Source organism: Sminthopsis crassicaudata, chromosome 6 (genome assembly GCF_048593235.1).
Source record: "Sminthopsis crassicaudata isolate SCR6 chromosome 6, ASM4859323v1, whole genome shotgun sequence".
NCBI lineage: Eukaryota > Metazoa > Chordata > Mammalia > Dasyuromorphia > Dasyuridae > Sminthopsis > Sminthopsis crassicaudata.
This window is the reverse complement of record NC_133622.1, coordinates 2545580-2558079: the sequence shown is the minus strand read 5'-3', so window position 1 is coordinate 2558079 and position 12500 is coordinate 2545580. Positions and strand designations below refer to the sequence as shown.

The 12500-nt window shown below is 44.4% G+C and overlaps 1 long non-coding RNA gene across 1 annotated transcript in view; it reads left to right on the top strand.

The window, feature by feature from the left end:
• The window catches only part of LOC141547100 (uncharacterized), a 154993-nt gene that overhangs the window by 22868 nt on the left and 119625 nt on the right, over positions 1-12500 (top strand). Inside the window, exon 2 of the long non-coding RNA XR_012483509.1 lies at positions 3518-3698. This is a non-coding gene — a long non-coding RNA (uncharacterized LOC141547100). The remainder of the gene's footprint in view (positions 1-3517; positions 3699-12500) is intronic.

Below are 12500 nucleotides of genomic sequence, written 5' to 3'. Positions count from 1 at the left end.
TCTCCTACCTCCTGATATCCACTATGGAAAAAAAAGAAAGGAAAGACTAAAAAAGAAAAATATCCCATCATATGATTTAGACAAAAATAAAGTCACACATTGGTCACATCCAAAAATGTAGATTTTGCATGTTAATCTGTCATCTCTTTGTCATGAGGTGGTTAGTATTCCTTATCATCAGTTCTTTGGAATCATGGTTGAGTATTTCTTTGTTCAGAGGTCCTAAGTCTTGAGGTTGTTTTTTCAATAGTAGTGCTATAGTATTAATTGTTCTCCTGGTAACATTCCCTTCATTCCTTTAGACTTTCAACACAGTATGTCCCGAACCCCCAGGAGCCCAATATGATTGACAAACCATACTTAATTATCAGTCAAAGGAATACATCATCTATTAGGTACTTATTATTAGGTACCTGTGCAAGGTACTGGGAATAAAAATACAAAAAAAGGCCATTTCTTGCCCTAAAAAATTTCAAATTCCAGTGGGGGAGAGAAGAATATTTGGAGAAGGGGGAGGGGAACATAATTAGTGATGCAGATTGCTGCACAAGCTCTTAGTCTCCATAACTGTTTGATTCCCCCTGGAATTCTCAATCTTTACACCTTGTTTCTAGGTCTCAGAGGTAAACTATCCCCAAATGGTGATCTTTCTGACCCTGAAAATGTCACTCTATTGAACAGAATAACCAGCCCCTATTCTCCTCTAGACATAAAGGAATAAGATCTCAATAAAACCTATAGATTATGAGGTGTCCAGAAAATATTGTATCAATTCTAAGTAGCAAATGTGGGAAGGGAAGAAAATTGAATGGAGTAGAGCCACTAGTTCTTGGCAACAAATGCACGAAGCCGGGACTGCCCAGATCAGCGTTGGGCACTGCTAGGAGTAAGCCATAGGCCAAACAAAGCAACAGCGTTTGGCATTTTATCATTTTGGGGGGCGCTGTTGGATGATCAGGAGCCGAGACCTCTGATCCCAATGAATTTTGCTTAACCTGTCTCAGGCTCTTTTCTTTCTTGTGCCCATAATGCGCCTTTGGGTGAGTAGAGTTATAGACGCCATCTTCTAGCTCTGGGTTTATTTGCGGTTTCCTCTGTCTTTTGCAAGGCAGTTTGTGCTGGTCTCAGCTCCATTCATCTTCTTGACTTGGGAGCTCAGGGTGGCCTGCTGAGACTCAGACAGGCCCTTGGGAAATGGAGATAAAGGAAGGAGGAGGAAGGAGGAAATGGGGCCATGTTTGGCAAATAGCTGAGGAAGGGAATTTTGGGAATGAAAACAAAGTCCACTGAAGGTGAACCTTTCATAGCTTCCTGAGACCCAAATTAATCTCTCTCTCCCTTCTCCCAAGAAGAAAAAAGGAGCACTCCAGAGAGAAAGCCTTCTCACTTGGAAGAAAGGAAAGGGGGGAAAGAACCCATTTTTAATCTGAGCTCCTGAAAAACGGACCTATGGCATTATTACTATGGATTTTTGGACAGTGTCTAGTACTCTGTGTAGCAATGGTGTTAGATAAGTACTGAATTTTTTTATGTACAGGTTGCTTTTCTTTTTAATTAATAATTAATACAATACATTCAACTTGTAGTTTTCAAGGCTGTGATTTTTTTCTGACTTTCTATTCTCTTCTGTGTATTTTAAAGAAAAGCTACTTTAATTTCCTCCCTCCCTCCCTTCTTCCTCCTTCCCTCCCTCCTTCCTCTCCTTTTCTTTCTCTTCCTTTTTTTCCTCCTCCCATTTTTCTCTTATCCCCATCCCTCCTCTCTCTCTTCTCCTGATTTTACCTGTCTCTCCCATCACCCCTCATCTAATCAATTTTACTTTGCCACTTTCATGACCAAGGGAGCCTTTCCTGGCACCACGCGTTGCATCCTTGGTATTGGATGGTACGCTCCTCGAGGGCAGGGCCTCGCTTGGCTTTTGTGCGTGTGCCCTCAGTGCTTAACTCAGTCCTGGCTCCCAGTGAGTGCCCCTTAGATGCGTTTCTGTTCATTCATTCTTTTCACCCCACTACAGCTGGCTACAATAAAAATATGATGTCCCAGGGAAGACGCTTTTCCCCAACACTTCATTCATGGCAGGAACGAGAAGGAAGCAAAGTATGCTGAGGAGGGATCTTGCTGGGATCTGGAATTCTTCATAAAAATTCCAGCGGGCCCAGGGGTTCTGGAAGAGCATGCCGGGAGTCTGAGGAAAGAAACGGAGCTCCTACTAAGAAACCCCGAGCACCAAGGAGTGACTCAGCCCAATGAAATGTCAATGAGGTGTCTCGGGAAGACAAGCGGAGCGGTTCCAATTCCTCTCCTCCTTCTGTGCTTCCCGTTGCTCTCGGGCCGACACCGATTGGGCCGAGGCCGAACTGCTCTCCTCGCTGTCTTGTGTCTTTTCCGCTCCCAGCAGCCCTTTCTGTCTCTGCCGGGGCCCTTTGCACATCCCGGGGACTGTGTGTCAACAAGCGATGATGGGTGGAGAAGCGCTTTTATTGTAAAGCGGGATGGCTGGCATTCCCACTTTGGGCCGTTGGCTTTGGGGACCCCTCCCGTTCCCGCGCTTGGCTGATCCTCACTCTTTCGGTTCCATCCAACAAGCCCAACATTTACCAAGGGCCATGGTCAGGCCCGGGTTCAGGGGTGCGCGGGGGAGAATCCTTGTAGGGAGCCCGAAGACCCGGCTCTGCCCATTATTAGCTGTCGGATCTGGAAGCCTGGAGAGAATGACACCGCAGGGCCAGGCAAGGACAGACAAACGCTCTGGGAAACGCCAGGCCCAGGTACATGTCAGCCGGTGGGACGGATGCCGGCCTCGAGGAGACGTGGGCCCCCATTCAGGGTTTAAGAGTCCAGCGTGGGCCGGGGACGCTAATCCACACAAAGCACTGGATCACAGCTCGGAGCCCGAGAGCCACAGGACAGGACCAGGTGCTCCCGGAGGCACCGCAAGCCATTTCCGCCTAGAGACAAACTTGGAAAGATGCTGTGGATCAGGGGCTGGGGAAAGCTGGATAATGAGTCACTCGAGATTTTGCTGTAGGGGAGAAACTGAGAGCCCCGGCATCAATAAGAACCCGGCTTTGAAGCCGTGTGACCCTGGTCAAGTCGCCTGATCTCTTCCATACTTTCCACCACGTAGAACTTACTGTTCTCATCCGTGAAATGGGGATAATGCTCGCACCTTCCTGCCAGGCTTGTGAAAATCAAATGAGATACTATAGGTAGCCTTAAAGCCCTCTGCAAGTGCTAATCATTATTGTTGTTATTTTGTGGGTGTGGGTCCTTCCTCACTGCAGATTGCTGTCCCTCTCTCATGGCAAATAACCTCACAAATTACTGTGGGCAAAAAAAGAAACGCATCGAGAATTACGTCGTCTTGTGGGTTGTTCTAGCTAGAACGCCTTGTCCTCTTGCTGGGCTCAGGCGGGAGCTGAGAACCAGTTTGATAGAAAGTAGGATGTCCTGTTTGGTCCAAAACTTGTATATGAATTATCCAATCAGGTCTTTCGGACTTTGCTTGTTTTGCCAGGCCATCCGGCAGCCCTCACAGGAAGCCCGGTCACAGTGCCCAGGTCTCTGGGCTCGCCCTGCTCTGCCTGCTGCCCAGCTCCCTGATTGCTGCCACCTCCTTCCTCATCGTGCTTCCCGCCCTGCCTGGCCCTGAAGGAAGCCCACGTCCCAGAGGGTTTGTGACCTCTCCGTTGGGACAGGTGAGTGTCTGGAAGGTGAGAGGCCATTCCTTGACTCACTCCGGATTGCCATTCTTGTCTGTCTAGTTATGCTCAAAAACGTCTTGCCTTTTCCCTCCAGTCTCAAGCTCTTCCTTGTTTTTCTCTCCTGTGGCCTCCAAACAGGCGGGGAAATGGCGGAAAACCTCCGGGGCTAGCAGCGCTATTAAGCTCAATTAAGCTATTCTGCTAGAGCTAGGTCTCTCCTGTTAGAGGAGGTCAGCCATGAGGGGCCCCAGAACACGGGGCATTAAACACAGCTGAAAAAGATCTTAAAACAAAGAATATCAGAGCTGGGAGGAGCATTAGGCTGTCCTAATTATTTACAAAGGAGGAAGCCAGCACCCAGAGGTGGCAAGAAACTTGGCTGAGAGAGAATGGAAGACAGAGACCAGGTCTCCAGGCTTCTGTGCTCTCTGAAATGGTCTCTTCAGGGAGACGGAGCTTTGCGTGGGGTTTAAATGCTCTTTTGGGTGAGGGGAGAGAGGAGCTCCACCTGTAATTCACTGGTATAAAGATCTCCCAATGGGGAAATGCCTTCTGTCAGTGAAGATCTCACCTCTGAAACTTAGCTTCTTAGAGAGTTGCTTGTGGTCCTGTGAGGTTCAGTCATTTCCCAAGTTTCTGTGGCAGGAGGAGGAGGAGGAGGAGTAAAGAAAACCTTATCCCACCTCACTCCCATCAAGGAGAGTCTGGGCTCTCTGGAAATAAAGATCTACATCGTAGATTTCTAGAGAAAGTGTGGAGGGGGAGGGATTGCTCAATAAAAGGCTTATTAAGGGCCTCTAGTTCACTGGACACCAAATCTGTCAAATCCTTATTATGTACGAGCATTGCAGCAGGTCCTTGGGACTGCCCAGATGAAGAAGACACGGACTACTCTCATGGACCTCACAATATAATTGTGCAGTTAAAATCACACATTGACAGTTTCAATCTGAGGCAAAATGGGAAAGTCTGACAAGAAAAGGAAAAACTAAACTGCCAAGGCACTTCTTCTGGAGGGGCTGCTTCCATGTGGGGGAGGGCCTAATAAATACTAGTTCACAAAGACATCACACTGTAGGATAGGAATTGACCCCATGATATCGTGGGCAGTGATACTCCTGAGAAACTCCCTCTATCAATATAGGTCAACGCCTTGTTTTTGTTTTTTTTAATCATGACTATAGAGAGTTGTCTAGAGCATGAAGAAGTTAAGTATTCCTAAGATCACACAGCTTGTCTTTGTCAAAGGTGGGACTTGAACTCAGGGCTTCTGGGTTTTGAAGCTGTTTATCTTCCAGCTCAGGTTGAGTCTCATTTTCTTTTAAAAATAAGGAAAATTCAATAATCAGGAGAAAAGTTAGACCATGGAAATGACATTATAGACATTGTAGTATATTGACATTTATATAACATTATCAGAGTAGCTTTCAGATCCCCTCAATGATAAGCCACAGTCCCAGAGGACTGATGATGAGGTATATATACTACTGATCTTTTGCCGGAGAGGCGATTGACCCAGAATGCAGAATCAGACCTACATTTTTGCCCGGGCCCTTAGACGGAAAGAGAAACTCAAAGCCAGAAAAGGCTTCGCTAGCGTGTGCGTGTGGGTATGTAAGGGCTCGAATTTGTTTGCTTTTTAATTTTTATTCATTCATTCATGGGCAGGAATGTGGTTAGACATGGGGAATAAAATGGCCTTGTCTCCTGGCAGAGTTCTGTCCCTTTTCCCCACTCGTGCATCTGTATAGAAAAGCCGAAGGCCAGTGAGTTCCAGGACAATTTTTCAGCACTGATCGCTTGGTGACGCTCCCCTTGCACCGCCAGCCTCCTAGTGGCACTGGTCAGCTTCTCCGCCATATGCCCTAGTAGTCTTTCAGGGGGCTGCACCATGCCCTGCCCACCAGAGGGTACCTTAAAAGACCCTGTATTTCTTTTCACAGTCCTAAGCACGCTTTGGGGACAGTGCTAAAGTGGTTTGGATCAACTCATACTGACTTTGTCTTATTACTTTTGCTTTACATTAAAATGTAAGTCTACTTTCTATACTTTTTCTTTACTTAGCCCGAGAGCTTGCTGGCCGTCTCTTTTTTGGTTGGTTCACGGCTTGCTGTATCCCCTGAATTCAGACTTTCCGTGCTTTGATCACAATGTTCATCGAACATAAAATAGAGTGAAAAGGAAATTGACCAAAGCATCTGTCTCCAGCCTTCCGACCCTCCCCGATGCCCCCTCGGATCTTTGGATGTGGCTGAGGGATTCATGCACTCTCTCCGTGTACCCTGACTGCTGGCTTGAAACCAAAGGATGCAAGGGAAGTTATAGGGGAAGTCACTTTCTTGCTCTGCCTAACCTCTCACTACCCCATTCCTCACCCCAAGACCAGGCCACCAATTCAACGAAGTTAATAATAACTAGTATCTCGCCAGCTCTGGATTTTCTTTCCTTTGAGCTTCACATCTACCATCTCTGCTCCAGAATCAGGACTTGTGCTGGGCTGGCCTTCAATGGAGCCATTCTCATGCTGAACACCTATGGGAATTTCAGCAGCAGCCCCTGCAAGCCCCCACCAGGAATCTCCTTCATAAGAAATAGGAAATTCAGACCTCAAGGGCAGCCAAAGGAATGGAGGAAGACAGTTGTAGGTGCCAATCATATATTGAAATGGAGTCCTCCTTTATCTTCTAAATGGACTTAGGCTCCATTGCAAGCAGGAACTTTTTCCGAGTACAGGAGTTGGGTAGGGAGGGAGACTCATGTTCTCCTGCGTTAGGATAACCAGAGTTTGTTTTCCTATCTTTGAATCATAACTCCAGGCCCTTGAAGGACTGTAATTTAGTGAGAGAAGATAAGATAAGGAAGGAAGACAAGGCAGGGAACAGATTATATGAAGAACTTCCTACCAATGAGAGGTAATTGAAAACGGAGTGGGCTGCCTCTGCAGCAGTATTCCAGGGAGAATGGATGGCCGAGCTCTTTCTTTATAACAATCCTGCGAGAACCCAGATTGGGATTCTTACTTTCCAGACGAGATCACTGAGGTTGTGAAAGGCTCTTGACTTGCTCAGGCACAGAGCTAGAAACTCAAAGCTAGGCGTCAGATGCTGAGTTTGTCTCTCTTGTACTGTATCTTTGTCGCTCTCGGATACCATTTAGAAGAAAATAAGTTGAATCCCTTTCTTCTTTGCTCATCCTTTATGAGTTAGAAAAATACTGCCAACTTTCTCTAAATACCTAGAAGTACATTCAGAGGACGGGCTTGCTGTGTCTGTGCCACTGAGTTCTTGTGCGCCCTTGGCCGATCGATGTGCACTGTCTCTGGGCATCTTCTGCCTCCTCTGTAAAGTGAGGAAGGGCGTTAGATGGCATAGTCTCTCAGTCCTCCTCCAACTACCAATCCTGAAATTCTCCTTGAAGACAGCTATCGAGATCTGAACTTAGAAAACAAAAACAAATTGAATGAAATTAACTTTTTTTTTTTTTTTTTAAAGTAATTGAATTAAATTACTCAGACAGCCCAAACTATGGGAGGTTTTCTCTGGCTGGGAGAATTTGATGGCTCTTTCAAAACATTGTTTTCCTGGTGTTAGTTTCAAAAAAAAAGAAAGAAAAAGAAAAAAGGAAGGGATTATTGTCAGTGAAGGGAAAGAGAAATGAACTTTAAAGAAAGATTCTGAAAGAAATAACAGTTCGATTGAATTCATTTCAACTAACATTTGGAAGTTGTCAGGAGTCAGCATAATTTAGTTTTTAAAAAAAGGCACTGGATGTGAAGTCAGAAGACTTTTGTTTTAATCTTGGCTTGGATCCCCAGAGGCTATGGATCAATGGAGAAGTTAGTTGACCTCCCTGAGTTTCATGATCTTTGCTGGCACATGAAGGTGACTGTTTTTACATTTATAAAAACTAGCATTTATGTGGACTTGAAGGTACTTCAGTCATCATCATAATCATAGCTAGCTTCCCTATAGATCTTCAATACCAGGAAAGCATCTTCTAAATTTTATCTTATTTTCTGCCACACCACAATCCTGAAAGGCAGGTGCTATTATTGCCCACATTTTTACAGCTGAGGAAACTGAGGCAAACGTTGCTTAAGGGTCTCATAGTAAGGATCTAAGGCTTGATTTGCATTCGGATCTTTCTAACTCTGGGAAACTCCATCACTCTACCCACTATTCTACCTTTATCTCATTTGCTCCTCAGAAAATGTCTTGGATGTGAGGATTACAGACAGTACTGACCTTGACTCTTTATCTACAAGTATTTGTACTAGATGAGCTGGAGAGGTGAAAGTGATATCCAGCTGCCCAGGTTTCCATTGTGTGCCCTCTTTTTCTGTTAGTTAATGAAAGGATATAAACATTTTTTTTCATATCTAATAGTTTTTATTTACCAGATATTTGCATGGGTAATTTTACAACAATGACAATTGCCAAACCATTTGTTCCAATTTTTCCCCTCCTTCCCCCACCCCAGATGGCAGGTTGACCCATACATGTTAAATATGTGAAAGTATAAATTAAATGCAATATATGTATACATGTCCAAACAGTTGTTTTGCTGAACAAAAGAATCAGACTTTGAAATAGTGTACAATTAGCCTGGGAAGGAAATCCAAAATGCAGGCGGACAAAATTAGAGGGATTGGGAATTCTGTGTAGCGGTCCATACTCATCTCCCAGACTTCTTTCCCTGGGTGTAGCTGCTTCAGTCCATTACTGCTCTATTGGAGCTGATTTGGTTCATCTCCTTGTTGGAGAGGGCGTCGTCCATCAGAATTGATCCTCATACGGTATTGTTGTTGAAGTGTACAACGATCTCCTCATCTCACTCAGCATCAGGTCATGTCAGTGTCTCCAGGCCTCTCGGAAATCGAGAGGATATAAACACTATAATGCTTTAAGCAGAACAAATCATGAAATGAGGTGGATGAGGAAGCTGACTCTGAGAAAGGTGGGGCACATCCCCATCATCCCTGAGGCGATATTCAAATCCACATCCTCTACATTACCTCATCATTGAAAGGAAAGTACTTTCTTAGCCGTAAAGCTTTATAAAAACATGGCTTCTTGTTACTGAATACTTAAGTTAAAGCATTTACACCAAAAATTAGGAAGCATAAAAATGCAATGTTTGTGTTTAAGGCACTCACAGGATTCATCCATATCTCTTTCTGTATCAATAGCTATTTATATACAGATTTCTGATTCTTTGCCCTCACCCCTAAAATCTGGGATTTTCATTCACTGTAGCACTTAGTATATCTTTTCTCAGCTCCACTTCTAAGCAGTTCACCAAGGTCAAAGCAGAAATATTTTATGTACAAGACAAGTTTCCCTTCCTTCCAACAGAGTTCCTGGAAAGTATTGATGCTTGTCAACTCCCCACATTTATAGATTCCATTACCCACAGTGGTGCATTGGGTGCAGCTTCTAGCCAATGACATTGCTTGTAGTTCCTCAGTAGTGTGACACTGCTCATTTTATTACACGATTCTCTAATTCTCCTCTGTTCTATCTCTTGGTAGAGTTAATTCCTAATGCAGTATTCCAGCTTCCTTCTGCTGCTCTACTTTCACTTAAAGTGATCCCACTGGCTCTTTTCCCATTGGAAAACTTCTCTACTTGTGGGGCTTCTGAATATGGCACAGGCTAGAACTTCAGAGGTTCCCTATCATGTTGCCATCACAGTTTGGAAGATGTATCCCATTGACATGTTCCATTTTGAAGCCTCTCCCACTCACCTTTGGTTTTACACACACACACACACACACACACACACACACACACACACACACACACACACACAAATTATCCAGGAATCAGGAATGCAAATATCCTGATCTCATTTTGTCTGCCATTGACAACTGGTGAAATCACAATCTGAGGTCCCCCCTTCTTCTCACCAAATAAGTAGTATGTTTCCCACTCATGACTCTAACTAATATGAATTTAAAAACTTTCTTCTACACTCCAATTGTCCCTGTAGGTCTAGAAATCTCTCTATGGTCAACAAGGAAGAGATATTCCAATTCACTTTAGATCAATAAGTATTTATTAAGTATCTACTGTGCTAGACTATTTCCTGAACATCACCTGCCTCAGGGCAGCATTACTTCAGCATTACTTTTCCCAGAAGGAGAAAAAATTAGCAATTTCCAGTAATGAAGATTTAGATGAGATTCAGTCCCTGATAGCATAAAACTCAAAGATAAATTCATTCCTTTCTTTTTCTTTCTTTTTTGGGCTTCCCTAACCCTCTCATACCTTTCCTACCCTCCTCCCCATCCACAAAAAAACAAAAACAAAACTGTCTTGAACAAATATGCTTAGGCAAACAAAGCAAACGTCCAATCAGTGTTAGGACTGAATTCACCCTCTGCAGGAAACCAGAACACATCTTTGTGTGTGTGTGTGCATGTATGCATATTTGTATGTCTCTTGTCTACTAGAATAGAACACAAACTCCTGCTTTCTCTTTTTCTGTATATAAGCAGGACCTAATACAGTAAGTGCTTAAATACTGCTCCTTATTTTGATCTTAAAACCAGCAGCCATGAGTTTCCATTTGATTATGAGGTGGCCCTTTTCTTGTCCAGGGCCAACTGTTTTACATGTGTGCTTGGCCCCATCTTTTCAGGCTTTCTCCCACAGATGGCCCCTTTAAAAATCCCTTTATTTTCTTTAATCTTCAACTCCTCTTTTCTTACTGGAGTTTTCACTAATGTTTTTAAACACGTCTAAACCTTAAAAGACCCTTACTAGACACTACTATCACTTCAAATTATTGTCCTATATATGTCCTCTCTTTCTCAGCCACCAAACTTCAAGAAAAAAATCGTCTCCAAATATTGCTTCCACTTCCTTTCCTCTCACCCCTCAATCCTTTGCAAGCTGATTTCCATTTCACCAATCATTTGACACTTTTCCCAAAATTCCCAATGATTTTTGGATTTCCAAAGACGATGCTTTTTTTCCTCCCCCAGTTCTCGTTCTTCTTGACCTCTGTGCTCCACAGGACACTTTTGATTGCCCTTTCCTCCAGGACACCCTCTTTCTCAGAGATTTCCTGTTATGATTCTCCCCTGGTTCTCCTCCTACTTGACTGACCCAGTTGTTCTCAGTCCCTTTACTGTGACTCATCTCCATATCACTCCCCCAGGCATGGATGCGCCCCAAGGCACTATCCTGGAACCTTTTGGTCTCTGCCCTTCCCCTTGGCAACCTCATCAGTTTGCACGGGTTTGCTTATCATCACTGCACATATGTCGATTTGCCCAGCTCCCTCCTCTCCCTTGAGTTTCAGGTCAATCACCAATTATCCAATGTCTGTTTCCCACAGAGACTTAAAGGCAATAGATCCAAAGTAGAACTGCTCATTCTTCTCTTTCCTGCCGCTGCTTCCCAAGTTGCCTAATTATCCCACAGGGGACACCCTTCTATTCTCTTAGGTTCTTTTGTTGTCTTCTCCCACTCCTTATTCTCGCCCACCCCACGGGCCCAAACCATTTAACCTAAAGTGTTCTAAGCAATTCTCTAAGAAGAGAAGAGCCAAAGTGGGTAGAGGGCCAGACTCAGAGCCAGGAGGTTTGGGCTTCGGACATCCTCAGATACTAAGTGGGTGGCCCTGGGCAAGGGAATGTCCTGGGCCTTTAGTGTCTGAGCTGTAAAATGAGCAAGGCTGGGGCAGGGGCCCTCTCCTCCTTCCACGTGCACCATCTGGTGCTGAGGGAGAAGGGGAATATTCACTCTTGGGCTAATGAGCCGAAGGGGGCTTTGGGAATCATCAACTATACCCTCTTTTTACAAAGGAGGGAACTGAGACCGAAGGTCCTAAGCTGTCTAGTAACACAGCTTCCAATCCAGGGCCCCTGCCTTTAAAGCCAATCCTCATGTTATACTGAGGAACGATTAGAGGGACTAGGGAGTGAGCAGGTAGAACAGTCCGAGCAAAGGTGCCTCAAGATGGCTCTGAGAGGACGCCCTCCTGCTCACTGAGGGTAAAGTCTGAAAGCCAAAGCTGAAGGAAAATCCCACCATCTGCACCTTAACCTTAACAAATGACAATGACTATAACAACAACAACAACCATATATACACACTCACACAATGCACATGAACACACTCACACTCATGCTCTCACACTCACACACACACACTCAGACTCCCTCACGCACCTTCACACTCACACTCACACACACACACTCACTCACAATATTCCCACAATACATACTCACACTCCCATGCACTCACACACATTCACACTCACATATTCACACACATACTCACACACATTCACACTCACACACATTCACACTCACACACATTCACACTCACACACACTCACACTCACACACACACTCTCACACACATATTCACACCCACTCACACACACATAGTTACACACACTCACACACATTCACACTCACATATTCACACACATACTCACACATACTCACACATACATTCACATATACTCACACACATTCACACACATATTCATACACACACACACACACTCACACACACTCCCATGCACTCACACACATTCACACTCACATATTCACACACATACTCACACATACATTCACATATACTCACACACATTCACACTCACATATTCACACACATACTCACACATACATTCACATATACTCACACACATTCACACTCACATATTCACACACATACTCACACATACATTCACATATACTCACACACACATATTCATACACACACACACACACTCACACACACTCCCATGCACTCACACACATTCACACTCACATATTCA